Below are 27494 nucleotides of genomic sequence, written 5' to 3'. Positions count from 1 at the left end.
TATATGTTCTTGATACATTGTATATTGCATATATGTCTACCTGACCTAGACAAGGGATAGAAAAACAGGTCGTAAGATATCACAAGAAATGTACACACTGCCCTACTATGTAACTGCACCCTCTTTGCACAACACCTTGTAAAAAATTTTATGTTCAATTAATAAAAAAAAAAAAAATCTTCCAGAAGGACCACCATACAGCACAACTCTGAGGCCATTACAGGAGAAACACCACTCCCTTGTTGTGTACCCCATTCATGCTGTCCACAGGAGCAATGGCTTCCTTGCATTATTATTCCTTTTCCTTTCTAATGCCTCAAATAATACATAGGAAGAGAAAGGTACTAAGGAAATATTTATGGAATGATGAGAGATAAAAAGAAATACAGCTCAAGTATTGTGAGAACAATCGCTAAGACCAAATTTTACTTTGGATGCATTGACTTTGAATGGCCCAGGCAACTAGCAAGGCAATAGGTAGAAATAAGGAGTCCAGGATAAGATACTCAATCTGTGCACAAAGTCTGGCATCTTTACAAACAGCCTTGGAGACCCTTATATTCTTTTTTTTTTTTAAATGTGCTGGTCCTGGGACTTGAACTCAGGGCTTGGATGCTGTTCCTGAGCTTCTTTTGCTTAAGGCCAGCACTCTACCACTTAAGCCACAGCACCAATTACAACTTTTTCTGAAGAGTAATTATTGGAGATAAGAATCTCATGGACTTTCCTGGTGGGCTGGCTTCAAACCACTACCCTCAGATCATGGTCTTCTGAGTAGCTAGGATTATAGGTGTGAGCCATCAGTGCCCAGCCACTATTACATTCTCTAAGAATGTAATACAGAAATAGTGAGACAAAGGGTGAACAAATGCAACAGTGGTACTCACAAGACACGATGTTGAAAATGAACTATACAACTTAGGAGTGGGGATGGGAAGGAAAAACTGGGAGAGAGTGAGGGAAGGGGTGACACTGTTCAAAAAGAAATGTACTCATCACTTGACTTATACAGTGGCAACCTCTCTGTAAATTATCTTTATAATAATAATTAAAAATGATGAAAAAAGTAATGTTGTTGGGAACTGGTGCCTTATGCCTGTGATACTAACCACTTAGGAGGCTGAGATCTGAGGATCATGAAGCCAGCCGGGACAGGAAAATCCAATACTCTTAAATCCAAGCTAAACTCCAGAAATGGAGCTAGCTTTGAGCATAAGAGCCAAATGAGAACATGAGACCTTGAGTTCAAGCCCCAATACTGTTGCTCTTGCTCCCTAAAAAGTGAGATGACCTGGGTGAGAGATGTCCTGCAGTCATTGCCACAAACCCACTGCTTCTGAGGAGCAAGGATTTACAAAATCTGGTGAAGCAATCAAACTCAAACACAAGTCTAAGTAGATTAGTAAAAAGGATGACCCCACAGTAAGAGTAAATAGAGTATGGATCCATTATGTACAATGTGTATGCTGAAAGTTTTCAGAGGACTGAATAGAACTGGGGAACTGGATGGTAAGAGGTTGTACAGGTGTGATGTCTCAAAGTTTCAATTCCTGGAGCAAATACCTTTTTTTTTTTTAACTGGTGTAAGTATGTTTTTCTCCTACAGTGCTGAGGTTAGAATTCCAAACCCCTGCTCAGTTTAGGTAGGTGCTCTACTACTCATTTTTTATTTTGCAACAGGATCTTCCTAAGTTGACTAGACTGGCTTCGATCTTGTGATCCTCCTATCTCAGCCTCCTGAGGAAATGGGATTACAGGTCTGAGTCACCAAACTTGACTGCTAGGCCTATTTGACCTTCATTTCCCCTATTGGCAACTCAAATTGTCCTTGGGTTTATTGGTAGCTACTGTGTAGTTCTAACAATGTGTCCTTGTTTTTAGGCCTCTGCATGCTCTCTGGGATATTTTAATCACTTCCAACCTTTGTGGTCTTCAGTTCTATCTGTGTGGCCCTCATTTCTACGTGAGTCTGCTTCCTGCAGGATGCTATTTACTGTCCCTCAGCAATCTCTTGAACCTAAAACCCAGAAGGAAGGCCGAGGAGGTGAGAGGTGGACAACCACAATATTAATGGGCTTCCTTGCTTGAACTCAGTCTCTCCCCTTCATCAAGAAACCCAACCTTCTGCATCTTGTGAAATAGGACAGGAGTGTCCAAGTATGCCATTGCTGAGTTCAATTGTGTGTGTCTTTTCTACACAGTGTTTAGTAGAATCTACTCTGCTTATTTTTTCTTTCAAATTGCTATTATGCTGCTTAGAAATAACAATAGTTGTGATTAAAAATAAAAATAACATAAAAGTACCTGTTAACTGGCATCATCACTTATCTCTAGCCCCTTTCATTCCTCGCCTTGGCTTTCTTCTGTCTTAGTTCTCTCTTTCGTCCTTATTAATGCTTTAGGCCTTACATGTACTTAAACCCAGGGCTACTGAGCATAGCTGCACACTGAACACCTCAAAGGGGCGCTACACACAGATTCCTTGCCTATACCTCCTCCTGGAACTCCTCAACAACAATGCATTGCAGAGCTTTTTTTTTTTTTTGTCAGTCTTTATAAAGCCCTTAATAGAATTATTGAACAGAATCTTTTGTTTTGTTTTGTTTTTTGGACCTCTACAGAAATATTAGATGGTAGACCAAGCAAATAAAACAGCTACTGGATAGGAAAACCTTTACTGTTTTCTGTCAAGGGCCATTTGGATATTGATAACAACATTCACAGATGATAGACAATTATCAATACAGGTCGTGGATGGCTGTGCATAGCTAAGAAGCATAAGGGAAACATATGTACCTGTTCTGTCAGGTACCAAATGATTTCTTAGGTTGTATGGTGCCCAGGTCAGACATTCCTCACCCTTATAAGGACTCTTAGAAAAGATTCAGAGAGACCCAAATTTCTTTAGTTCCTATGTAGAATGTAGCCCCCAAACCCGAATGTTAAAGGCGTAATGCCCAACTTGGCAATATTGGTGGTAGAGTCTTTAAGAGGTGTGGCCTATTCAGGTCATTGTGGGAATGTGATGATGCAGGATCCTGGTTTCGTCCTGCTCTCTCTTTCGCCCTTTGGTCATTAGACAAGTAGTTTTGCTGCACCCCACACACCCACCATGATGTTCTGTCTCTCCACAGGCCCAGAAGAATATGAGCTGGAATCTGCAAAACTTATGAACCAGAATAACCCATCATATATATTTTTAAATATCTAATTACCTGAAATATTTGTTTCAGTAATGGAAAGCAAACTGACACACCAATGAAGGAAGCTAGGGCTATGCTGATTGCCAGTCTTTCCTTATAGTTACTTCTTGCCAATGGACAGAGTGGAGGGTTGGAAACCATCTTGGGAGAGGCTGAAAAGATATGACCAGAGTTAGGGAGAGGAACAGGAAGGACAATAGAAGAGCTACGAAACTTCCATAAAAATGCTAAGTTAATTCAAGAGGCAGGGAAGGGTGTCTTTAAAAGATGAGAATAAAGATGAATTTATTACTGAAAGAATTTGTGGGAATGGTCCAAGGCCAGGACTTCTGTGCTGTGTTTAAGAGGACAATCCGACCCCTTCCAATGAGGTAACTGGAGAGAGGGGAAAGTGTGTGTGTGTGGGGGGGGGGGTATTGCTATTTTTCTTTTTTTCCTCATGCTGGGACTTGAACTCAGGGCCTGAGAGATGTCCCTTAACTTTTTCAGTTAAGGCTGGTGCTCTACCACCTGAACCACATCTACACTTCTGGCTTTTTGGTGGTTAATTGGAGATGAGTCCATCAGATTTTTCTGCTCAGCCTGCATTTAAATGAGAATCCTCAGATCTCAGCCTTCTGAGTAGGTAGTATTATAGGCATGAGCCTCAGGTGCTGGGCACAGTTCAATTTGTCCAATGCCTGAAATTCAGTTCATACATTGCTTTATTTTTATTTTTTGTGGACTTTGGAGTACATTTAGTTCTCATGTCCAGGGGATTGTGTTATATTTTGAAATAAAAATTATAATTGGATTACTCAAGTGCAGTTTATAATGGGATTGGCTCTTGGTATGGAAAGAATATGAATGAGGTCAACCTGAAGGAAGTAATTCATTCCTCTAATGACAACATCTTAGTCTATGAAATTAAGAAAAAAAAAGATCAAAGCTCATTCAAAAATAAATGGGTTTAATGGAACAGTAGTTAAAGAAGTCTGGAGAATTCATTTTATTTTCATTGTATAATATCTGTTTCTCATAGAGTTCTCTTGTTCTTTAGCACTTTTTATTCTTACTGCAGTGCATGGGTTTGATTAGCTTAATTAGAGTTAATGTCTTGGGAGCAGAATGGAACTGTGGAAGTTTGGGTTCTTGAAAACTTTGAAAAAAGAGAATCATTGGCCTTGCTCTCAATAAATTCAAAAAAGTCTGATGATTATTATCATCTTAAAATAATCGAAGTACTGCTAAAAATAAGAACCAGAAGGAGAAAAATTGAACCCGAATAAAAGAAATGGAGTTTTCCCAGATTTGGATACAATTCTTGGAGCAAATTGAGCTTAAATCTGAAGTCTTAGGTAATTTAAGATGAATGCCAAAAAATTATTATTTTTTTATTCTTTTCTCTGAGCTCTTAACAAGGGCTTTGCAATATTCTCTTCTATTTTTCTCTTGAAGCCTGTGGCTCCACTTAAATTTGAGAGGGATGTTAGAGGGAAATGCCACTTCAGATCAGAGCCGTCAGATCTTATGTATTAATGTTTAAGGTCTGGAGCCAGGAGGCCTCGGTGGAAAGCTTGGGCTCTGGCCTTGCTGGTGGGCCTAAAGGGTCAGGCTGCATGCCTGCCCTCCCTCCTTCCCTCCCTCACACTCTCTCTTCTCATTAACCGAGTGGTCTAGCCTCAGGCTGAGCTTACAGTGGGACTTTTCAGTCACCCTCCACCCTAGGAAGAAGGGAAGTTCCACAAAGCTAGGCCCTATGTAGCACATGCCTGTAGTGCCCACTGTACAGGAAGCTAAGGGAGGAAGATCATTGAGCTCAGGAGTTTGAGGCCAACCTGAATAACATGGTGAGATCACTCCCCTCTTAGGCCTTTCCCCTCAAAATAAGAGGGGACTTGGGTGAGGTGGGATGGGAGATATTTGAAAATTGTTTTTACTTTGAGGATCTGACCTTTTAAATTCTTTGTAATCTATGAAAAACTGCCTTAATCAAATGGCAAGCAAAGAGATAACATTTAGATACTCAATTTGTGTACTATACACATATCTAGTTGTTATATAAACACTGTACTCCATATTGGAGAAAGTGAGGCTAGAACTTCCCATTCTCCTTCTAGGGCATTGTGTGATGGAAGGAAGAGTGTTAAAGAATAAACAATTAAATAAAGAGCAACAACAACAGGAATAAAATTTTGAATAGTGATCCATGCCAGAAGGAAAAGTAAATGGTTAATGGTATTAACTAGGACTTAACAGAAATTATTATTCCCACCTGAGGCTGAGACTTGAGGACTCCAGTTTGAAGTCAGCCAGGACAGAAAAGTCCTTGAGACTCATACCTCCAATTATCTACCCAAAAGCCGGAAGTGGAGGTGTGGCCCAACTGGTAGAGAGCCATCCTTGAGCATAAAAGCTAAGCAAGAACAGAAGGCTCTGAGTTCAACCACCAGTACCAGCATATCCAAAAGACAAAAGAAAGAAGCCCAGTGCTGGAGGCTCACACCTATAAATAATCCTAGCTACTCAGGAGGCAATCTGAGGATTGCAGTTCAAAGCCAGTCCAGGCAGGAAAGTCTATTAGACTCTTACTTCCAATTAACCACCAGAAAACTGGAAATGACATTGTGGCCAAAGTGGTAGAGCACTGGCCTTGAGCTGAAGAGCTCAGTGACAGTGCCCAGGCCCAGAGTTCAAGCCATACAACAGACAGGAAAAAGAAAGAAAGAAAGAAAGAAAGAAAGAAAGAAAGAAAGAAAGAAAGAAAGAAAGAAAGAAAGAAAGAAAGAAAGAAAGGAAGGAAGGAAGGAAGGAAGGAAGGAAGGAAGGAAGGAAGGAAGGAATTATTCCATACTTTTTGCTTCTTTTATTTTTAATTTTGGTACTACTGGGAACTACATCCCCAATCTTGAATATACTCAGCAAGACTGCTAATTCTTCTTATTTTATCCTACTTACCTACTTATTTTATGTGTTTGAGACACAGTCTTATTGTTTAGCCTGGGCTTGCCTAGAACTTTGTATTCTCCTGTCAAAGCCTCTCAAGTCTGGGATTATAACTGTAAACTACCATACCTGGCTCTTTCACTCTTTTTGACAAAATGTTTGGTGTTAAAAATATGTTTAATTGTGTTTTTATGGAAGTATCACTGATTATAATTACAATATATGTTGATTGAACAAATATTTTATTACCTGGAAACTTTTATATGATTTACTTAAGTATCTCTATTCTTGTTATTTCTGAACCATAGAAGTTTTTATGTGATTCGATCTCATTTTACTGTTGATTTTTTCCCCTTGTATTCTGATTCCTTAAAAATGGACCAGTGTATACAGAATAAATTCATTCAATTATTCAGCAGACACCTGCTCTGAGCCAATGGGGGCTGCCTCTTGAGGTTTCTGCCTGAGACTCAGTCCTACATTAGACATATAAGTCCAGAATTCTGTCATTTCACTGAGGCAGGAGACTATAGAGAGAATAGACTCCCTTGTATTGTTAATTTGTCTAGTTCCTTTATCTTGCCAGATTTGAAGTTAGCAATCCAAGGCCTGATCCCTACCAACTCCTCTCCATGAGCATTCTCACTACTTGGCTTCCTCTCCAGACTACCAGAGCTCCTGTGGATGGAGTTGTCCACTCCACTCTCCCCACCCCTGCCCCTGCCCCCCCCAACCCCTGGATTTTGGGGAGCCCCTGACATCTTCACAGGGGTGAATGAGTCAGAGGGGAAAACATTTGCTAAATGACAGGGATGATAGTGGCCTTCATCTGTTTTTTTTTCTACTATAACAAAATACCCAGAGTCATGGTGATGTATGAAGAACAGAGGTTTACTGGCAACCTAGTTCTGGAGGCTGGGCCTTAGCATCTGCTCAGCCTATGGAGAGGGCCTTTTGCTGGGTCACAAGGTGACACAGGGCATCGCATGGACAGACAAGCTGGCTGGGGTTTCCCTTTCTTGGAAGCCACTAATGCCTTCCCAGGGGCTGCACCCTCATGACCCTGATAACTCCAATGAATTAATTCCTCAGACACCAAGTTCCTTTAACATCTGAATTTGGAGATTACATTCAAACCATAGTAATGACCTCTTGGGAAGGATGTTTGGGGGGAGACAGGCTTTAAATATAGTGGAAGGTGAATCCCGAATTGTAGAGTGATGCTAGGGGTTGCAATATAGGACCTTGAGCATGTTTATGCTTTGTAACTGAGATAACCTAGACCTGAAATCTTTTAATGCAAAGAATTAAATGTTTACAAGAAATGTAATGGGAAAGTTCAGAAGGACTTTTCTCAGACTTTCTTTTGTGAGGAGAATATGAGAAACAGGTCTGCTCTGGTGGGGAGAGGGGCACAGTGACCCCCACTTTCCCTTTTCCTTTCACCTTTATTGAGGGAAAATTACAAATGATGTATATATATGTATATATATATACATATACATATATAATATATATGGTAGATAACATGATGAGACTACTTAAGATTTACTCTCCAAGTTTGAAATATCCAGTAAACTATTAGTAAGAGCAGTGTCCTGTATACATTTGGCTGTTAGAAATTACTGGTCTTAGGACTATCAGCGCCTCATTTCCCCACTGTCTAGCCTCTGACAAGCACCCTTCCCTTCTGATGACAAACATTTACAGAATTTTGCTGGAATTACAAATTGTCTAATTTATCCTAAGGCAGTCCCCCTGAGAGAAATCCATGCTCACATGCATTCATCCAGTAACTTTCTCTTCAGTGTTTTCTGGGAGCATTATCTATTGTTATATAATAAAGTATCCCCACACAAGTGCCTTCAGACAACCGACATTCAAAATCTCACAGTGGAGAGGGGTGTGTGTGTGTGTGTGTGTGTGTGTGTATAATAATCTGGACACAGTTCATTGTCTCTGACTCAGTCTCAAATTTGGGTGGAAAGGAGGCTTATGTTGGCAGGCATGGTTTTCAGTAGCTTTTGGTTGAGCCTGGGACTTGAGTATCTTCACAGAGTGATTCATAATGTGACAACATGCTTCCTCTAGACTAGGGGAGGGGGGGGATTTGAAAGAGGAAACAGGGAAGCAGAGGGAAGGGGAAAGGAAGAAGGAGAGGGGAGAGGGGGAAAGGGAGAGAGAGGGGGGATGAAAGGGGAAGAGAAGGAAAGAGAGGAAGAGAGAAAAACAGAGATAAGAGAGTGGGGAGAGAGACAGATGCAGAGACAGCAGATTTCTGCTGTCTGTTTTCTTTAAAAGTTTGTTTTGGGGGGCTGGGAATGTGGCTTAGTGGTAGAGTGCTTGCCTAGCATGCATGAAGCCCTGGGCTCAAAAAGCTGGAAATGGCTCTGTGGCTCAAATGATAGAGTGCTAGACTTGAGGAAAAACAAGCCAGGGGCAGTGCTCAGGCCCCAAGTTCAAGCCCCAGGACTGGCAAAAAATAATAACAATAATAATAATAAAAGTTTGTCATTACATTCAACTATCATGCAAGAGTTTGCCATCTCATTGTATGTAGGGCCGCGAGTGGGAGTTCTTCTCCCCATTCTGCCTCTTGTAACTCCCGCTCTAGTCGGTCCCAAGTTTCCCACGAGAGTGGGTTGGCCTCAGCGAACCACGGGACCCTATGGGGCAATTCCTCCCAAATTCATATAGCACAGGGCTCCGAAATATTCATCCCCACGTTTTGGAGGGTGAACTTTAGGATTTTAAGGGGCGAATTACTTCACCTACTTTGAACTTGAACCATCCTCTGTGTTGACCTGGGTGGGAGGACCGCGCGACCCGGAGTTTCCACTCCAATTCCCTGAGGGTCTATCAGAAGCTGGACTTCCTCGCGTGGGTTCTGCCAACCCACGCTGGGCGCCAAGTGCCGGGCTCGGGTTTTCTCCCCTGGCGCGGGGAATCAGGCTCTGCTATCTGCTAACAGCTTCCTTTCTCACCCTCTCCCCTGGTCACCCGACCCGCAGGTAAGGCCAGGGTGGAGTGGGGGGCTCAGGAAAGACCTCAGGTGCACACGGCCATACGAGATCACTTTACTCCCCTCCTTACCCGTGAAGAAAGCCAGGCGTACGCGGACCTCGGAGACACTTCGGGAGCAAATCTGATTTAATGAGGGATGGGCTAAGGCTGATATGGTAGGAGGTGATGAGAGAAGGGGTGACCAACCTAGGGCTGGCGATAGGCTGCGAGCTTGTCATAGGACCCCCTCATGAGCTAACGTCACTTGGATAGCGACACCCCAGGGGTGAAAAGCCCGCGAGAATGGGGGGCACATGGGCTGGTGAGAAAGTTGGGGGCTGGTTGCAAAGCCAGTTCTTCTGGTTCCAGACCCAGAGAATTGCCTGCTTCCGCATTCCCCAGGGCTGGGGGAAGGGCGGCGTCTCGGGCCCACTCTCCAATGCCCTTCCCCCTCAAGGCCAAGGCTGAACCCCAACAATTGTATGTCCCAACTTGGAAGCCATTTCCACAGCCTTTTGACATCTTTCCCAGGTTACCTGGTCACTAGGAGCGTGCTTATGACCTTGAATGGATATTTCTTTTGCCAGAGGCCTTAAAAAATGACACCTGGGGTTAGAGAGTTGCTTCTTGTAAGATGGCTTGGAAACTAATCACCAGATAAAACCAAACTTGCATTGTCCAGTTTCTAGTCACCAGTGTATCTGCTATTCTGAAATATAGAAAGCTGGCATTGTGCTTTATTGAACTGCTTTTCCCCAAACCTCCCATTCTGCTTTGCTGGTAGTCAGTATTCAATCACAATGGGATGAATGGAATGAAAAGGTGCAAGAATGAGTTATTAAATAAAAAGAGGTGATAGCTCTTTATCAACCTTTATTTGCCTTTCAACAATATTTCCTCTAGACACCATAAACATCTCACATGTCATTTCTTTTCCTCTCCTGGGTCTGGAATGCTCATGGCTAGCAGAAGGGGTGTGGGCATTTCGTGATGTGAATCTGGTGTGATTTTGTGAGAATTGTCCTAGGAAAGTAGAGATGTCCTCTGGCTCAATACAATTACACCGCTGAATATTTTTTCATAGGGTTTAGATCTACCTCATCTCCCCCGTAGGGCTAGATGAGATAGGGTCTTCCCTTCCCCTTGATTTGAGAATTACTGCTCTGGGTTAATCTCTGTACCCTTTTACAACTCAAAACTCCGGGCGCCTGTTTGTTGCCAACATTTGGTCAGGAGATGAGTGGAGACGAGGGGGATTTAAAAAATATACAGGGTAGCTTTGTTCTTGAGCTGGTATGGGTTCCAGTGAGTATCTGGAGAGGTTTTGTGGTCAGATTTTGATTATTTGCTAGTTTTGGCAACTGTTGAGATGTTAGATCTCATATTGTTTCTATCATTTTTTATAGCTTCTTGTTTAACTCTTTGACGATCGTTTTAGACACACATCAAGACTCTCAAACTTGATTCAAAACAGAACTGGTTGTGGCGTCTCGTCTTTTGCTCTGAGCTCACCTGGCAGGCAAAGGGCAGGCTTTGGGGTGGTGTTACCCTCCTTCCTGAGGATAGTCCTGTGGATGGTCAAGAAGCCTTAAACACATGAAAAGACCTCACTACTCAGGAAGAGGGGGATTAAAGTCCACCCAAAGGTGTGGCCAGTCAATGTGTGTTATTTATATGGGTTGTCCATGTATTTATTTTAAATATATTCTTATAATCTTAAATAATAAAAACTTGGATTTCTTTCTTTCCTCCTCTCGTTTTTTCTTCCCTCCCTCCATCCCCCTCTTCCTTCCTTCCTTCCTTCCTTCCTTCCTTCCCTCTCTCTCTCTTTCTTTCTTTCTTTCTTTCTTTCTCTTTCTTTCTTTCTTTCTTTCTTTCTTTCTTTCTTTCTTTCTTTCTTTCTTTCTCTTTCTCCCTTTCTCTCTTTCTTCCATTTTTTGCAATGCTGGGAATCAAACTCAGGATCTCATACCTATCAGGCCAAGTGTTCTATGCATACTCCTAGCCAGATAGTTTTCTTTGAAACATCTGACACTACCTATTTCAAAATTATTGTGTATTTTTCAAGAATCTTACCATTCAGAACTCTGGGGTCAAAGAAACTCCTCATCCTCCATTCTCCATCCTTCCTAGCACTTTCGTCTATTCATTTTAAAATTCAATCTTAACAAATTAAATTGCCAGCTTGAGACTTATATTTGGGGCATTGCACCCCACTTTTTTGCTCTGGGTTGATGTTCTAACACTTGAGCCACGTCTCCAGTCAGGCTTTTTGCTGGTTATTTTGGATATGAAGTCTGACTTTTCTGCCAGAGCTGACTTTGTACCATGATCCTCAAGACCTCAGGCTCCATAATAAGTAGGATTAAAGGCATAAGCCATCTGTGCTTGATAATGATGATGACCCCCCCCCTTTTTTTCTTTAAATTCTTCTTTTTTATTTCAGTACTAGGGCTTTGAACTGAGGACTCTGCACTTGCTAGTCAGGCAGTCTTCCACTTGAGCCCCAGCCCTGTCTTTTAAAACTTCTAAGGAAATTCTACTTCCACCTCCCTAATCCTCACTTCCAGAAACAGCACATTTGCTGAGACTGTGGACAGGGGAGAAACTGACTTTGTCTTAACTGTGGGCCGATATTGTCATCTTTATGATTGCTTATTACACTACTGGCTTTTCAGTTAATAGCTTAAAATCATCCTGATAGGAATATGTCACCCAGGAATTGGGAAATCAGTTCCAAGTCCTGAATTCTTATGCTGGAAGTCACATGGGCAGAAGGCTGTATTAGGCACATGACATCAACCACACAGGTTTCAGGTTGAATTGCTCCTATTTTGTAATGCATGGCAACGTGTGGCGACACAGGCTGGAATCCTGGCAGCAAAGCTTTGTTCCTGTTAGCCTGAGAGCTATTTGAAGGGCATCGTGGTGGGGGTTGGTGTATGAGTTGCCACATCAGCAAATATGTCCAATTTCCCTTCCTGTCAGTGCTTGAATGGGCTAAGGGAGTACTATTTACTTCAACAAAAAAAACCAACAGGTTAGGTGCTTAACCTAATAAAACAAAATCCAACTAGTGGTTGGATTTGCAGGAGGCTCTGCTTTAGGGGCTCATGTGGTGACCAGAGCTGACTCTTCTACTAGGACTTTAGGATTCCCCCATCTTTCCAGTGACTGCAAGGAAAGAAACGTAGAAACTGCCAGGTACCCATCACAGAAGCAGCCAACTCTCACTGGATCAGTGGCATAGCCACTGGTGGTGAGATAAACGATACGCCTATCTGGAAGAAAAAAAGAACATTGCTACTCTTAGGCCCCACATCGCCCCCCGCCCCGCCTCATCCCCATGTCCTGAACTCCAGCTTAATAATTCTGTACACTGCGAACACTCACACGAGAACACACTTACCACAGAGCACATGGCTGATTTGAGATCGGGATCTGGTGCCTGGCATTAGCACAGCACCTCTTGCAGCCCTCACATCTGCTTTTGTGACTAACATGGCCCAGGCTCCCCGAGGAAATGGCTTCCTGGATTCTTCAGTTTCGTCAAAACTAAAGACAGCTGGACCAGAATGTTTGGGGTCCACCCAGTGCAGGAGTCAAATTGGGCTGTACTGGAAAGAGGAGGGAGGAACCAGCAATGGAGGCTATAAGTGGGGGGAGTGAATTATCTCCCTTCTTCTCAGATAGGGAGACAGCAGTAGATGTGAGTGCCAGGAAGTCCAATGCCAGAATCAAGGGGTGTCATTTCTCTGCTCCTCCTTGAGGACACAGGTGTGATGTTAGAGGGCAGCCCTTCATTTCTGTGACTGAATGTGCCTTCATCAGTGGAGAAGTGAGCTTGCACCATTTAGCAGAAAAATGTTGAAGACACCACAAATCTCATGACATCTGGAAGGATACTGTTCTTTTTTTTTTTTTTTTTTTGGCCAGTCCTGGGCCTTGGACTCAGGGCCTGAGCACTGTCCCTGGCTTCTTTTTGCTCAAGGCTAGCACTCTGACACTTGAGCCACAGCGCCACTTCTGGCCGTTTTCTGTATATGTGGTGCTGGGGAATCGAACCTAGGGCCTTGTGTATCCGAGGCAGGCACTCTTGCCACTAGGCTATATCCCCAGCCCAGGATACTGTTCTTAGCTCGACTGATATATTTTTTTTTTTTTTGGCCTGTCCTAGGCCGTGAACTCAGGGCCTGAGCACTGTCCCTGGCTTCTTTTTTGCTCAAGGCTAGCACTCTGCCACTTGAGCCACAGCGCCACTTCTGGCCATTTTCTATATATGTGGTGCTGAGGAATCAAACCCAGGGCCTACATGTATATGAGGCAAGCACTCTTGCCACTAGGCCATATTCCCAGCCCCTCGACTGATATCTTTAACAGATTCATATATGTGGGTGCTAGTGAGTCTCCCTTCAGGAGTGAGACCGGGCCTCCCTTTTGGTAGGATCTGTGAGATTCACACAATGATATTATCTTTCCTGATTCCAGGAGAAGAGCATGTGACATTCACAGACCAACATCTTGATCCGGGGATGGCACAAGCTTTAAGTTGGTTCAAATCCAAATGCATTTTTTGTGCTTCTGGGAATTAAGAGCAAAGTCACCTTTGGTTTTCTGCTGAATTTGAACAAAGATCAAATAGCTGCAGCAGCTACTTTAAACCACAAGAAGAACTACTTGCACAGACTTTGACCAGCCTTTAGCCAGGCATCCTTCCTTCCTTTTATCTTTCTTTCTCTCTTTCTATTTTCTCTCCTTCCTCCCTCCCTTATTCCTCCTTCCCTCCTTCCTTCTCTCCCTTCATCCCTCCCTTCGTTCATTTTCCTCCTTTCCCTTTCTTTACCTTCCCTTCTCTCTCTCTCTTTATTTTTTTCATTCTGTAGGTGCTGATACTGGGGTTCAAAACTCAGAGCCTTGTGCTCTGGCTTGGCATTTTCCCTCAAGGCTAGAGTGCTACCATTTGAATCACATATTCACATCTGAGTTTTGTATAGTTAATTGTGGACTTTCCTACCCAGACTGGCTTTAAACATGGATCCTTAGGTCTCTCCCTCTCAGTTGCTAAGGCTTACAGGTGTGAGCCACTGGGGCCTAGTTTTGAGTTCTCTTTTCAATGAGCCTGACCTTTGCCTCCATCTTGTTTTTGGTATACTCAGACTAGTTTTAGTAAGAATCTCACTAACTCATCTCCCAACTTTTGCTACACCATGACCTCAATAGCTGACCTATTTCTCACACCTATCATCTTTGATGTATAAATTCTTGGCTGTCATTAGCAAGAATTTTCCTAGGTCTGTATAGCAAGAATTATCCCCACCTCCCACACCTGTCTATTCTCGAATTTTCTTTTTTCTTTCTTGCTTTTTTTTTTTTTTTTTTTTTTTTTTTTGCCAGTCGTGGGGCTTAGACTCAGAGCCTGAGCACTGTCCCTGGCTTCTTTTTTTGTTCAAGACTAGCACTCTGCTACTTGAGCCACAGCGCCACTTCTGGCTGTTTTCTGTATATGTGGTGCTGGGAATTGAACCCAGGGCTTCATGTATGGGAGGCAAGCACTCTTGCCACTAGGCCATATCCCCAGCCCCATTCTCGAATTTTCTTTGATCCACTGACCTACTCCTTGGCTCTATCTAAATCCCACTTGTCTTTACTGTACTGTTCTCTTCATTGATTGCATTCTCCACATTGCAATCATTTAGAAGGGAGTCTTCCTCACCACATTAAGTGGCCTGATATTCTCCTCTTTGAAGGATTTACCCTACGATTAAGCAGCCACCAAAGGAAGTAGAGTAGCCAAACAGAAAGCAACTGTGTCCTTAGAGCTAAGTTTGAGCTGGTGGACCAAATTCCCCATTAGTTTAGATTCACTGTTAACTATCTAGTCACAAAGCCAGGAGGTACCGCCTTATTGATGAAGCAAATTTAAATTCAGAAATCTGCTACCTGTCATGGAGAGACCCAACACTGTTAGGGGGATATGTGGAGGCCCCAGCAGATGAAGCCTGTGGAAATGGCATCCATGCAAAGAGAATCTGTATAAAAAAGAGTTGAGGTTGGGAGCTTTCTACCCCATGAGTCAGCAAGATGTTCATCTGTGAGAATTGAATCCATAGGTTCATAGAACTTCCAGTTTATGAATTTTTCATAATTGTTCCATTTTTACTAGGTTAAAATAACTCAAATGTTCATCTGCAGATGAATGACTAAGCCAATTGTTGCATGTTCATACCATGTCATAAAAGGCCACAATAACAAAAATATCAAAGCCAGACAATAAAGAATATCTGAGGTATGACTCATTTATATACAGTTCTAGGAAATACAAACTTATTTATACTGAAAAAATACAGGATGAGTCTGCCTGGGATTCATGGGAGGTGTGGGAGGCAGTATCATAAAAGTCAAAAAGAATTTTAGTGGTGGTTATCTTGATAAAGATGTCATGGAGGTATCCACATGTCAAATTTACCGAATTTTTTACTTTGAATGCTTATAGTTTGCTGGATGTCATTTATATTTCAGTATGGCTAGAGGTGAAAGGTAACACTAGCAGGAGTTTCAAGCCTGGATGAACAAGCGGTGGTACAAAGAGATGACTCAGGAGAGTGATGTGTCATGGGAGGCAAGCTACTACATTTAGAGTAGCATGAAGAAAGGAGGGGAGATATTTAAGAAGGCAGAGACTACAGAAGGATTTGAAGATGGCGCCAGATACCTTGGTTGATGTAACTGAATGGCTGATCAGCTATGTCGGGAAATGAAAGAGAAGCAGGCCAAGGAAGTGAAAATGAGAAGGGAGCATTTTCCTTATTATTGTGCTGGTACTGATGCTTGGACTTAGGGCCTCACTCTTCCTTGCCTTTATCCCTCAAGGCTGACACTTTACCACTTGAATCATACCTCCATTTCCACCTTCTTGCTGGTTAATTGGAGCTAAGAGTCTCTTGGATTTTTCTACCCAGGAGATGAAGATCTGATGATTTGGGTTTGAAGCCAACCAGGGCAGACAAATCCAACAGACTCTTCTCTCCAACTAGCCAATAAAAGGTGGGAAGTGGAGGTGTTGCTTAAGTGATAGATCATCAGCTTAGAGCGAAAAAAAATAAGGAAGAATAAGAAGCTCTGGATTCAAGCCCCAGTACTGTCACAAAAGAAAAATAAAAGGGAAAGGTGAGAGGATAGAAAGCCTTCTAAGCTTGGCTAAGTGGTTTGTTTTCTGTCCTATGACACACAAGGAGCCATAGATGTAGTTAGGTAGAGCTGTGGTTTGTAGGAAAAAATCCTGATTATTTGTACCTGTCAGTTCAATCTGTTGGGATCTAGACAGCAGAATCTAGGAACAGTTCTGAAAGGACTCTTGGAGGAGGAATCTGGGCTTGGTTTCTAGCTCTGCCAGTTTCTCCTTCTGGACATGTATAATGGGGTAATGTCTCTGCTGTGGAACAGTTTGTAAACAGCAATTTTAACATCTGCTCCTCCTGCTCACAAAGTAGTTCTGCAGATCAAATAAAATGGCAGAGCCGGTGCCTCATGCAGAAAGACACTTCATCAGCTCTCATTCGGGTCATTCTGTTACTCACACAGTGGTGCAAACTCTCGTCCTACTGGTTCAATTCAGATATTTTCTGAATTGAAGAGAAGCACCATGAAGAGGATCAGAAAATAAATAAATATTATTTAGCTAAGGCCACAATGGTCCCTCGTTTGAGGAAGTGAGCTCATATGAGACATCAGTGTGGCAGAAATACCAGTGTCAATGGCTGGCGCATTTATTCAACATTTATGGAGCATATTATATGTGGCCAGCCTGGGAGCCTGATGGCTAGCAGCAGGCAGAAGATGGATAGGTGAGCATATAAGCACTCGGAAATGTTGCCAGGTCTGTAAAGGGCTTCAGTGTAGGGTGACCTCAGGTACAAGCAAGGGAGTGGGCAGTCCCTGGGCCAAGGAGGCTTCAGAGCAAAAATTTCTACCTGAACTTGAACTCCCTTCTCTTCTTCATGACAACTAAGAGAATCCATTGAGCTCTGCTCTTGTGGCTGGCACTGGGCACTGGAACATTGCAGTGAGCCAGTGTGACTGACAGAGCCCCTGCCTTCCGGGACCCTCCATCCAGAAACAAAGATAGTGACTTGAACAAAGGAATACATTAGTAATGGAACTGCAGTACTATTTTTCCCAGTATTTCTGGAACTGGTGACCAGTGCCAGGGATTGAGGTAAAGCAGGGGATGGAGGAGGGATAAAGATGTGCAGAAACTAGAAAGGCCTTTAGAGTCATTACATTCTCTAAAGCAAAACAAGAACAGACAGGTGGAGTTATTTTAAATGACATGCCTTATTTATGTTAGCAAGTACAATTATCATTTTAATATATAATTGATATCAAGATAAGAATGAGCCAGGTGCTGTTGACTCCTGCCTATAATCCTAGATACTCAGGAGGGTGAGATCCAGAGGATCCAGGCTTAAAGCCAGGTCTGACAGAAAATTCCAAGAGACTCTATCTCTAATTAACCAGCAAAATCATACTTGGAGGTGTGGCTCAAGTGGCTCAAGAAATTCAGCTGGGAGAGAGATTGAGGCCCTCAGTTTAAACCCTGGCATTGGCACAAGAAAAAAATAAACACACACACACACACACACACACACACACACACACACACACACAATGTGATGGTTGGTCTTTTTTTGTGCTCTGTCTTCATCATTTTTAATGTCATCTCAATGTGCCCCTTCTATGACAGAAGAAATAAAGATCACATGTGGTTGGTGATCACTTTACCCAACTCCACAGTAACCCAGGGTTACCTTTTTTTCAATGCTTGAGTGGCCTGATTCTGTTGCTAACCACCATAAAAGAAACTTTAAAAAAAATGTAATCTGCCAATGCAGAAATTAAGAGTAATGTGCTCCATTCATTCCTGGAAGAAAGTGTTGGGCTAGACTGCTGGGCATGCTGGGAAGTGACTCATGGTGCTGAGAAGATAGCGCTCATGAAGTGGTCACTGAGGTGGGCCGGGCCAGGTGGGGGCCAGCCTTCAGAGCTGGTGTTGGGTAGGCAGCTGCCAGTTGGGCTTGTTCAACAAGCCTTCTTGTGTTGAAACAGAAAAAAGGAGGGGCTGATTTTTGTCCCCCAAGTGGTTCTCGCCCTGGCAAGGGAGCAAATGAAAATGAAAACTTTGAAATGCTAATGGTTTAATCTCTGCCAACCCCAAAATTGGCTGTGTCCAGGGGAGGGCTCATGCTCATTTGTAAAATGCGACCATTTTAGGAAAGGATTCAGGCTGCTGGAGTGTGGCCCTATAGGAATTGAGGTGGCTGACGGAGAGCCCATGGGGTTCGGCCCTTGTCCTCCCTGCCAGATCAGGCTGCTCTTAGCCCCTTCCAGCACCTCTCCTAATGTTGTTCTCTGTTAGGAAATGTTGCCAGCAGAATGTCACTGGGCCTGAGAGCCATTAGTTTTAGGGGCAGAAAGATCAGAGTTCAGAACCTCACTTCTGCACTCCCTTCCTGGGGTGGGGGTAGGGCTGGAGGCAAGCCAGAGATTTCTCATATCTAGAATTTTCTCCAGTCTTGTTATATGGAGCAAATGTTTTTGTTCACGTGGCCTGTGTGACATTGATGATGAGACGTTAGAACTCAGCATTCAGTAGATGTAAAGCATGCTTGTTATTTTTGTTCAAGGGACATCTCTATTTGTGATGCTATAATGAAATGCCATAGACTAGATTGTTTAAACAACTGAAATATATTTTCTCACAGTTCTGGAAGCTGGACATCTGAGATCAGGATGGCCTTAGGGTTGGTTCTGGTGAGGAGTGCTTCCTATATTGTCACATGGTGGGAAGATCCAAGTGAGCTCTATGCCCGCTTCCTACCAGGGCACTAATCCTAGGGGGTGGGGCACTACCCTCATGACACAGTCACCTCCCTACAGCTCCACCTCCTTGTACCATTGCATTGGGATTAGGGCTTCAGATTATGAATCTGTGTGTGTGTGTGTGTGTGTGTGTGTGTGTGTGTGTATGTGTGTGTGTGTGTATGGATATAGCATTAGTCCATCATAAAAACTGGCAATTTTTTGATTAGCTGTCTCTACTTTACTTTTAAGTTCAAAGTATCCTTAACTACAGAAAGTGTTTTCTGAAGATCTTTTCCCACCATCCTATGAGACTATGTGGTCTCGAGATGCTTTAGGAGGAATCTGAGGCTGCGATTGCATAATCAGATGTCTATAGGGCTGGTTTCTCCTGAGACCCCTCCTTAGCTTGCAGATGCCCCCCCCCCCCAGGTTGTCCTTTCTACTATGTACATCTCTCCCTGGCCCATCTCCTTCTCCTTATAGGAAACCAGTCCTCTGTTGGATTACAATTCATGCATTCACTTAGCCCTAGTGACTGCCCTTAGAAGCCCTGTCTCTAAATATAACCAACCATGATGGATGTTAGAGCTTCATAATGAATTTGGGGATAGACACAATGCTGTTTATAACAAAGCTCCATTCCAATTCTCCATTAACATTAACAGATATGGGGACAAGGCTAAGATTCCCATTGCAATTTTTTGGTTTTCTTAGGAACCAGATTATTCAAATCCCCAACTCCTTATAGAACAGTGTGCTCAGACTTTAGGCATTTCCCTCATCTTGTCTTTACAACATTCCTGTCCCTTCATACTGTATTTTATCTTCCTTTAAAAAATAATTCCTTATTGTTATTTTTAAAAATTTAGGGCTGGGAAAGTGCTTGCCTAGCAAGTGCAATGTCCTGAGTTCAATTCCCAGTACCAAAAAAGGAAAATTAAGAAATTTTTTTTTACTTATTTTTATTTCTGCCAGTCTTAGGGCTTGAATTTAGGGCCTGCGTGCTATCCCTCAGCTTCTTTCACTCAAGGCTAATGCTCTACCACTTGAATCCACAGCTCTACTTACAGCTTTTTTTTTTTTCTTTTGGTAATTTATTGGGGATAAGAGTCTCACAGACCTTCCTACCCAGTCTGGCTTAGACTGGAATCCTCAGATCTCAGCCTTCTGAGTAGCTAGGATTACAGATGTGAGCCACTAGCACCTGGCTAAGTATTCTATATTATACTAAAGTAAATCTTAAAATAAATCTTAAATCATTGCTACGAAATAAAAACAGCCTTGCTATTTATAAGTAGTGATCGTATACTAAACCAATGAATAAAAAGAGTGTTACTCAATGTTTTGAGGATACAGAGCTATTTGACAAGCATATCACACCTAACATGTGCCAGACACTAGCTAAGCACTTTATAAATATTATCTTACATTCTTATTTTTCCAGAGGAACCAACTAATGAACAGAGGGGTCAAATAAATGTCCAAAGTCACATAGCTAGGAAGCTGGACAGTCTGACTCCAGATCCTTAAACATCAAACTGAATTTTCTGAAAGTCTAATTTCAGTAGACTTAATGATGAAACTCCCCAAATACTACTTTTCTGTTTTCTCAGAATAGTAATTTCAAAGTCATATCAAACAAATTTAAAAAGCTTTCTGATTCCAAAAGCCAGTATTAGGATTTGGTTAACAGCTAGTTGCCTGGGCTTCATGACTACGTTTGATCCTGGCTTTTCTTTTTTTCTTTTTTGCCAGTCCTGGGGCTTGAACTCAGGGCCTGAGCACTGTCCCTGGCTTCTTTTTGCTCAAGGCTAGCACTCTATCACTTGAGCAACAGCGCCACTTCTGGCTGTTTTCTATATATGTGTGCTGAGGAATGGAACCCAGGGCTTCAAGCATACCAGGTGAGCACTTTACCACTAGGCTATATTCCCAGCCCCCCCCATGCTTTTCTTTTCCTTGTTGTTTTTTTGGGATTCGAATTCAAGACCTGTTGCTTGCTAGGCAGGTGCTCTACCACTTGAGCCTTGCCTACAATCCTTTTGGCTTTAACTATTCACAGAAGATCTTAAGGCAATTCTGGACCAAGGTCATTCTATTTAACGTTTCCATGTAGCTGTGATGACAGGTATGTATAGACATTTGTGCCCAGATTTTATATGGTCTTGTGAATGCACATTTTGCCCTCACTAGCCTAAAATCTCAATTCTCACAAGCATCTGGAATTACAAGTGTAAACTACAGAGATAGGCCTTTGTCCAGGTCTTTCTAACTCCATATCCATGTCATTTTGTAGTCCCAAGAGATCCAAACTAAAGTAAGGTTCTTTCCCATCAGGAAGCAGGAGACAGGAGACTGGGTGGCTACTGCAAAGGTGTCTGACTAGTCGCAAAGTGCAGCCTGCTACCAGGCGCTGGCAGCTCACACTGGTTATCCTAGCTACTCAGGAGGTTGCGATCTGACTACAGTTCAAAGCCAGCCCAGGCAGAAAAGTCTGGGAGACGCTTACTTCCAATTAATCACCAGAAAAGCTAGAAGTGGAGCTGTGGCTAAGATGGGAGTGCTAGCCTTGAGCAAAATGCTAACAGACAATACCTAGCCTCTGAATTCAAGCACCAGGATGAACACACACACACACACACACACACACACACACACACACACACACCTGTTTACCCCTGGTTACCTTGGTTAGTACAAGAGGGTCCATACTGGAAGACCCTTCTGTAAAGATCTCAGTGCCAAACCCACTGAATTTATAATCAGAACTACTCAAGGGCAGAGGGTCTCCTTGAACTTTCCAAAGCTCCTGGAAGAACTTTCCTTCCAGAAGAATAAGTCAGCATGATTATTAGCACTGAAGATGACTTACAGATTCATAATTTACACATTTATGTCACATATCTTAGAATATTTATTTAATATTTTCAGATATATACTTTTATCAAAATGCTTGAGGTTTTCTGTACATACATATATAACTATACATTTATACACAATTCTTTTATTTTACCATTGACAATTTCTTTCTACCAACACAGTTGAGATAACAGACATAGATATTACAGCACGTGATGCATAAATGCTATAAAATATTTAGCCTTCTTCTCTGTAGCCCTAAGTCCACCCCAGGAGAAACAGAAAGAAGGTTTCCTTCTGTCCCTTAGTTTAGCCAGGGCCCCAAACCACATTGTATGGAAGGCAGTCGTAATGTTCAGGTGGGGCATAGGCAAGCTTGCCCAGGGCACATCCCAAACCCACCCTTATCCCAGAATCCGGGGTGAGGAGAGCTAGCTCTCTTTCCTCTGTTTGGCAGACAAGAGATACTGGTGTTGATCCCTGAGCTAAGCTAACATTTTCTGAACCCCAAGCTTGGCTTTGCCACTGTATCCTGGAGGCCTGCCTCAAAGGTTGGTCCTGGCACGAAGAAGGCCACTGGTGACCTTGTAGCTCAACCAGTCTCCTCGGGCAACACTGAGGGACTACAGCCTGGCCGCTTCAGGCCTTAAAAAAGTAGCTTTGTACAGAGGAGCTCCCCCCAGTTCCCTCCCTTTCTCTTACCCCCTACCCCCACTCCAGTGCCTACAAGATTTCCAGGCTAAGGAAGAAAAGCTGGTTGGATTAAGCATACACAAGCCTTGAGAGCTGGGGAGTGGGGGTGTGTTTATATTTTCTCTTCAGCCCTTAGGATGGGTGGCTGAAGGGGACGGGAGGCTGAAGGGGACGGGAGGGAGCAGGAGGGGAGGGGGCAATGGAAGGAGAAACTTCATTTATATGTTAATAGTTGCCAGCACCCTGGCTAAACTGACCCAACTATTTCATGGGAAACTGACAATTTTTGTCAGCCAGGCTGAGCCTCCACATCTCAATGGACCAATAATCTTGATTAGCAAAACAATTGGGGCCTCTGGTTCTCGCTCAGGTTACAGTGGCCCAGGGTGAGAGAGGCTGGGGCCCTCAAGCTGGAACACATTGTCAAAAGCCACCGAGTTTAGGCAAATGAAGGGGACTATTGGACTGGGGGAGGGAGGTAATGGACAAAAGGGGTTAATTTGATTGACCGAATCCTCATCGTTTTATAACAATCATTTACTTAGCAAGCAATTCCAAAAGAAACCAGGGGAGCTCACAGGAAATTGGAGTGCAGTATCTGTGGGACCCAGATGTGTGGGAATTTGAGCTGCCACCTCCTTCCACTTGCCAACCCTGGAAAAAGGAGAAAAAAAAATCACAACCCCCTTGGGGCCCTAATTACCACATGCAGAATAAGTCGTTATCTAAAAATACACACACACTCAACACCCACTAACAGAGTCACTGCAGGCCACCATTGGCATCTCTCTTCTCAGCATCAGCTCCCATTTTTATTATTAGTCCTGTGTATTGCTAATTGAAGCTGGAAAATGATGATTTCTTTTCCCTTCTAGGAACTCTACTGCCTGGGTCACTTGGTTTTCAGTGTGGGCAATGCATGCTGTTTTCTGTTGGTAAACACATGGAGAAGGGCTACTGCTATCACTTCATTTATGACAAGACAGTGTCCCCACTCAGGCCAAGGATGAGGAAAGCATGTGGATTTCGCCCCACCCTCCCCAGTGGGAAACCTCCCATCACTCCTTGCACTGGCCTCAGTTTCTTTACTGGAAGCTTTTATTTTGAAACAGACATGCACTTTGGCAGAGAAGTACCAAGAGGTCCCCATTACCTAGTTTCCCTGGAATAGGGCAACCTATGTAACTACAGCCCATTATCCAAACCCGGGAACTCCAGGCACAGTGCAGTGAATTAGAAGCATCTCTTTCTGGGGTTTTAAGCTCCTCTTCCCCTTAGCTTTGTGTATCATTCTATGACTCCTTTGGCTTTTAATGTAATAAACCAGTCCTGAAGTTTCAAGAACCTTCCTGTTCTCGGTTCAACCCCTTCTCCTAACATCATCCTCTCCCATTGCAAGTTCTTGTGAAAACTGCTGGCCCTTAGGAGCCCATCAAGCCATCATCTGCTCACTTCACAGGACAGGAGGCTCAGGAGTGTCAGGTCCACCCGGGAAAATGGCCCCTTCTTTTGTCCTCTTTCCATGTGGGAGGGAATGCATTCCCATCTAGAAGTCCGGGCCCAGTGTCTGTATCCCAGGTAACCAATGCTTCAAGGCCACCTCCCCTTCCTCTGAGGTCACTTCCTGCACCTCCCTGGCCATGCCTCTTTCAGACTGTGAGAAATTCCCAGACTCTGAGGCCACCTCCCCTTCCTGTGAGGTCACTTCCTGCACTGCCCTGGCCACGCCTCCTTCAGACCATGAAACGTGCCCAGGCTCTGAGGCCACCTTCTCTTCCTGTGAGGTCACTTCCTGCACTGCCCTGGCCACTCCTCCTTCAGAAGAGTGACTGTGAGATGTTCCCAGGCTCTGAGGCCACTTCCTTTTCCTCTGATGTCACTTCCGCATCCGCATGGCCATTCCATCTCCCTGCCTTCTCCCTACATAAAGCTCAGTCTACGATGACTCAGTCTTTGCACATTCCATCTCATGCAGGGCCGGCCCGTTTGATTTTTCTCTTCTTCTTCCCCTGCACACCTCAGTCTTGTGCAGGCCGGCAGTTTGTTCTCCCCTCAGTAAACTCTTTCCCTCCGGAACCATGTGGTGGTCTCCTTTCGTTGAACCTTTCCATTACCTCTTGAGCAAACTTGATCAGTTTTGATTAAAAGTTCACAGGAAGGGACAAAGCTTGCCAATCTCCAATGACTACCACCAGGCTCTACCTAAAATCAGCCTCACTGACTGGTTGTCAACATTGACCACCCTTTGGAATCATGGAGAGGTTTCTTTAAGTTCTGTGATGGCCAGAGCCGACATACTTCTGTCAGGATCTCTGGTGGTGGGACCCAGGCAGGTAGCATTGTACAGCTTGCCAGCAGGCTCCCCATGCACCTGAGGAATGACTGCTCCATTCAGCCCAGCAAATTATTCACGATAGTCCATACTCCACTCCACAGAGGAAGTGTCGCCAAAATAAAACACAGAGCACCCATTACATTTAAAAGATCTATTTCCTGCTAAACAACAACAACAACCAATAACTTCAAATTAAACCAAACCAACAAACCAACAGTACGTTTCAGGATAAGTATAACCCAATTACGGCATGGGATATACTTATGCTAAAGTTTTGTTGTTGATCTGAAATTCAAATTTAGTAGAGTAGCATGCATTTAAATTTGCTAAATTTGGCAACCCAATACACACAAGACTTTTCTTCTCCACTCTACACATTTCAAACACTTTGCAGTAATCTTCCAACTTCCTTCTCTTTCTTTTCTTTTCTTTTCTGGAACTCCATACCTGATACTTTTGCTCTTTGGCTAATGCTCTTTCAGCTGAGCCATGTCTGCAACCTCTTTTTCTTTTCTTTACTGTTCTTTTCTTTTCCTTCCTTCCTTTTTCTTTTTTCTTTCTTTCTCTCTCCTGTCTTTGTTTTGTGCTGGCAGTTGAACTCAGAGCATCTGTCCTCACTTTGCTTTTTTGTTCAAGGCTGGTTCTCTACCACTTGAGCTACAGCTCCATTTCCAACTTCTTGCTGTCTAAATAGAAATGAGAATTCTTGGATTTGTCTGTTTTGACTGGCTTCAAACCTTGGTTCTATGATAGAGCCTTCAGAGTGGCTAGCATTATAGGAATGAACCACTAGATTCTGGCTCCAAATGTCCTTTCTGAGACTCTCCAGTGACTGGTCCATCAGTTCTTGCCTCCTCTACTATCTCTTTATACTTTGAGTCTTGTCTTAGATTTGGACATTTCTGCTCAATGTCCAATCTTCTCTTCTTTCTTTGGTTTCTGGTTGCAGTCTTTCCAAGTCTTAATGTGGGAGAATGAGTAATGGGGTAGGTAAGGCCAGGTATGGGTCAGACCACAACTCCTTTTTTTTTAAATCGAATTGCATATTGTAGTTTCCCCCCATTGGTTTCAATGCACATAGCTCAGCTGTTCACAGAATTATTGTTTAATAAGAAGCATCAGCATCACCTGGGCTCGTATGAGTGTAGAAGAGGTCAAGTTTTTCTCCTCCCTCTTATGCTCAGTATCTGTAGTTCTATGCATTAAACTAGCAATATACAGATTAATGAGAGAAAAACCACACAAATCTGATTAACATAGGTAGAACATATATGCATGGGAGAACTCAACACCAAGTAATCCAAAGGAATGTCCAGAAGATGAGGTTCACATATCCGATTTAGTGAAGGAAAGTTGAAGAGAAGTTTAAAAAAAAAAAAGTAACTTCTTGCAGAGATAAATAGTCCTTGAGGAGAATAGATGGCAGATGTGAGAGACTTTTGACAGTGTTTATTTGGGTGCACAGGCAGCTTTTCATATATGACAGCTGTCTTTGAAAAAATCACCAGCTTTCTGAAACATCTGAGCTTTGAGATGGCACATAGATCCTTTGAGTGTGTTCAGGCCTCATGAAAGCTGGCCACGCTGCCACTCACCCAGGAGAGGAAGCAGGAAATCGACGCCTCCTTAGTCTATTCCTGTTGTTATAAACAAACATATCTTAGCCTGAGTAATTTATAAACAAAAGAAATTTATTGCTCCCATTTCTAGGGGCTGGGAAGCCAAGATCCAGGTACTAGGGAATTCAGTGACTCTTGAAAGATTTGAGTTTACTTTGATGATGATTTCTTTTTTCTCTGTCCTCTGGGAAAGCTGAACATGGTGTCCTCCAAAAATGGTAGGGACAAAGGGACAGCTCTTCAAAGACCCGTATTAACCTCATTTGTGACTTAATTACTTGCAAAGGTCTACTTTGTGGGCTCTGGACAGACACATGCAGTCGATCCCAGCAAAGGAATGTTGGGCCAAACCTGGGTAGGCACACACAGGTCTTAGTTCTTAATTGTGTAGATAAGAACTCTATTAGAAAACAACTCTTATAGAATCTGCTGGTGCTTCTGTAGGATGGGGAACAAGGCTGGCCTGTGGTTCTGGGAAGCAGCTCAGGCAGGAGGTAACCTTGGCACATGGTTCTCTGAGGTTTCCTCCTTATCTTTGTGTGACAAGGAATGCAGATAAGGGTTTGTACCCACAGTTGGGGACAGCAAGAGTGGACCATAGCATTCCTTTGCCTCATCCCCAGCCAGGATGGACATTACAACACTACTCAGGGACCACCAGGAGGGGAATGGGGTCCTCAAACCCAAGTCTCACCCTATACCACTGTGTGGAGATGCCTTTTCATTTTATGGAGCTGAAAACCTCACGTTTCTATTTCATCATGAAAGGTGGTTATTTTTTGAAAAATTTGTCCTGAAAAATTTCAAAAGTAACTCCTGGGAAACACAGAATTAGAGTCATCTTTTCTATTTTCCCAGAAGCTGAATCTAGTTATATGAAACAGTGAGGCCCCCAAAGTCTATTTCCCATGTAATTTGTATTTACGTTCTCTACCCCCCTGACTTAAGGTGGAGGAAATAGCACATTGCTCTTTCCAAAATGTTTCCTTTATATTT

General features: G+C 43.1%; 1 long non-coding RNA gene across 1 annotated transcript; it reads left to right on the top strand.

The window, feature by feature from the left end:
* Window positions 1–1952: 1952 nt before the first annotated feature.
* On the top strand, window positions 1953–27222 carry LOC125358050. Its single transcript, XR_007212258.1, has 4 exons — window positions 1953–1963; window positions 3080–3083; window positions 18717–18733; window positions 27059–27222. It is a non-coding gene; the product is annotated as an uncharacterized LOC125358050 (long non-coding RNA).
* Window positions 27223–27494: the final 272 nt, after the last annotated feature.

This window comes from Perognathus longimembris, chromosome 10 (genome assembly GCF_023159225.1).
Source record: "Perognathus longimembris pacificus isolate PPM17 chromosome 10, ASM2315922v1, whole genome shotgun sequence".
Lineage (NCBI taxonomy): Eukaryota > Metazoa > Chordata > Mammalia > Rodentia > Heteromyidae > Perognathus > Perognathus longimembris.
Note: the sequence above shows the minus strand (reverse complement) of the source record. Positions and strands in the feature narration are given on the sequence as shown.